Here is a 3563-nt window from a genome sequence, read left to right as displayed (position 1 = left end):
AAAATTTTAAAATCATGCCCAAAATTATCATTATCAATGTGATAGAAAAGAAACATACATATTCTCAAAAAAATGGTATATAATTTTCAGGAGCAAATGTTGTCCTAATGAAAGAAGTCCAAGAAAGCATTAACTATTCACAACTAGTAATCCATGTATACACCTGCCTTTTTGATATGAAAAATCTTCCACTTCAATTCAATTTTGTAAAGGCATACAAAAATTGATCTCTTATTTCGCAACTCTATTACTTCTCCTACTATTATATATTTAAGTGATGGGTAGTATTCAAAGAAACAAGATAGAGTGACAAATTTCTTAATCAGGTCCTTTACTACTCTTACATTTACTTCAAGATCTCAGTATTTCTACATATCTAGGTAAATTGCAAGGACTTGCCAAATTAATATTGTCACTGACATTGTTTTCACCTATACATTTTATTCTGTAAATATAAAAATGGAAAAGGAGCTCTCTTTTGTCATTTAAATTAATTTGGATCTTTTAAAAAGATTAGTTACTTTACTGTAAGGATTAAATAAACCACAACTTGATTGAGATATGCCCACTATAATTAAAACAAAAAAATGAAATATATCAGTAGATAAAATAACTTTTAAATTGAGAAATATTAATTAAAATGTCACTTTATTCCTAAAGTGAAGACTCACAGTTTCATCCAGCTTCACTTGTACAGTAATGAGACAGGAGCAAAGAAAATTAGTGAATAAGACTAAAATTGTTATGCTTATGAGAAAAAGATTCATAATGTATATCAAAGTGCAATCAGCCTATATGAACTCTCTTTATATATATTATATATGTTTGTGTGTATGATATATACATATATACATACAGCAGTATTATATATAACATATGTATATATATGCACACACATATATACACACACACAATTGCCCTATTACACATGTGTTATTGCTCCTATTACTTTTAAAAGGCCCATAGTATATTAAACAGAACACTTATGTGGTGAAATTAATGATATTTATGTTCTGTTCACCTGAATTTTCACAGTTGATGATTTTGAGCTAAATATAAGTTATAAATGTTTATGTTCAAATTAAACTAGCTCAAATCACGTAAGATGAAGTATCCTTTTATTATCATTTCCTCCCATATTCTCTTAACTTTTTATAGTTATACATCTTGCATTTCATTATCATTTCCTTTTGTCATAATAATTTTACAAAAATGCAACACTTATTGGCTTAGACAACAAAATGCTGAAGGATAGAACTGTATGAAGAGTGAATTTACACGAGATGAATCAAATAATGTTTTGCAGTGATTAAAGAAAAATCCATTTGTTCTGCATTGCTTTGTCGATTTTCATGATGCTAAATACAAATACCATTGTTTTTTCAGTATCAAGACTTTTAAAATAATGTTCCTAGGTAAAGAAGTACAACTTTGTAAGCACATTCATTAAATTTTCCTTGTGATCTCACTATCTGAACTCTTAATTAAAATACGGTAGACATTATCCTTATATATGTTTTAGCATTTTGCAATTAGATGAAATAACATGGCTTTTTAATAAAAACATAAAAGCACCACATAAATAATACTGCATATGATATATATTATAATTATTATTGAATCAAAGTAATATTTCGCTTTCAATTTGGTATTTTACCTACCATCTTGTACTTAAAGTGACATCATAATGCATTTGATCATTTTCAAGTATTATTACTATAATATATATAAAAATGTCAATGGAAAGTAGCAAATATCTGTCAGATCTGGGATTGCTTCAGTAGAATTTACCATCACTATGAAGTGAATTACTGATCTTTCTTAAAAATAATTATTTTGCTGGAGCAAAAACTTAAGCAAATCCTTATCATATCATAGTTACCTATATTAGTAACATAGTACTTTAAGAAAAAATATATGATATCATAAAGTAAAAATAACTGAAGTAATTTTAATGCACAACTAAAGTAAGTGTCCTAGTTAATGGGATAGAAAACTCCATGGAAACAAATAAACAAACAAAAAATTATCTCCTTTAATACAAAATTTCATTCTCATATAAATTTATTTTCACTAAATAAATAAATTTATTCATCATTCAAGAGTAAAATTGCTATCTATATTTAAGACAGTCTTACTTTCTGTATTTAATAAATAAAAAATAAACATTATACCTATTAAGTTATATTGTAATCTGTTATGATTTGTGGACACTCGTTCTTCAAATGTCAAAAGCACCAGGATCACTGGGATCATATTTTAACCTGATTTGTATAATATGCCATGTTATGAATGCGTGTATGGTTATTAAGGAGATAATGGCTACAATCAGAAATATCTAGTTTTGTACTTGGAGTCTTTACTATTCATATGCTTTCTACTATTCACAAAAATATTTGACATGGAAGAAAAATCGTTCGTTTAAAGGAACTCCACTGATTATATTTTGAGACACATTCTGTGCCACATTAACAAACAAACAAAAACAGTGTAGGAGAGAGATATAATTAGAAAGAAATTAAAGTAATATAACTATGAAAAGGTGATTTATGGGCGAATAAAAGGAAAATAAGAAGAGTAAACTTAAATGAATGACACCTATTTAATAGTGGGTTTCATCCTTTCTCAAAAGGAAAACCTAAATTTCATTACTGTATGTAGTAAAAGTGAATCATATCCATGGATTTTGTTATCATCTTAAGAAATTTCAAAATATACTTCATTCAAAGACAATTTTTAGATACAGTATGCCAAATGTAAGGTAGACCTGAAATTACAATTTTATACTGATACACTAGTGTCTTCAATATTTTTCATACCTGTGTTCATCAGCATAAATAATGAATCAAGAGATATATGAATATGTACTTCTAGAAATTCATGGACTTTTTTTTTAAAGTTTTATCAGTCATAGATTTATAAGCTTCTAGTTTCTTTTTTTTAAATGGAAAAAATGTGATGTAAGGCATTAGTGACTTCTGGTGAATTACATTCAACACATGATGACAATTTCTACTATAGGCAGCTTGATGAAAGACTAGCAGAGAACACTAGCTTGACTGCACAAATTTTGCAGCTACAAGATCTGTGGATCTCTGGAGCTCTGCTGCCCTCTCATGGCATAATGAGATAAGTGCCTTTCTCTAAGCTATTGTGTTACTGTGCATTAGTTAAGTTTCCTAGACAAACAAGATACTGGCACCTTAAAATCTGATTTTCTTTGGTTTTGCTCACATGGAAATGGATCAAAACTTGGATTATTGTCAGATTAATTTTGAAACGTCATTTTAATGTCGGATAGAAAGAAAAACTCATTCAACATCCTCTTAGTCCAAGCGTGATTGGGGCCAGTTGCAATAAGTGGTTGAAGAAAGAATAACCAAATGCAATACAACAATTTTCATAAGTAACAAAATCTTGACGGTTAAATTGACTCCAAGGCCTTATATTTTGATTGTGTGTGTGATTTTAGTGTTCATTAAAATTAAAAAAAAAAAAACTAGCAAATTTCTTTTCCTGTTTGTCAGTCACTCTTAAGCATGGGCTCTTGATTATAAATCCTC

This window comes from Talpa occidentalis, unplaced genomic scaffold (assembly GCF_014898055.3).
Source record: "Talpa occidentalis isolate TD23 unplaced genomic scaffold, MPIMG_talOcc4v2.1 talOcc4.4, whole genome shotgun sequence".
NCBI lineage: Eukaryota > Metazoa > Chordata > Mammalia > Eulipotyphla > Talpidae > Talpa > Talpa occidentalis.
The sequence above is the reverse complement of the archived record's forward strand: the minus strand, read 5'-3'. Positions refer to the sequence as shown.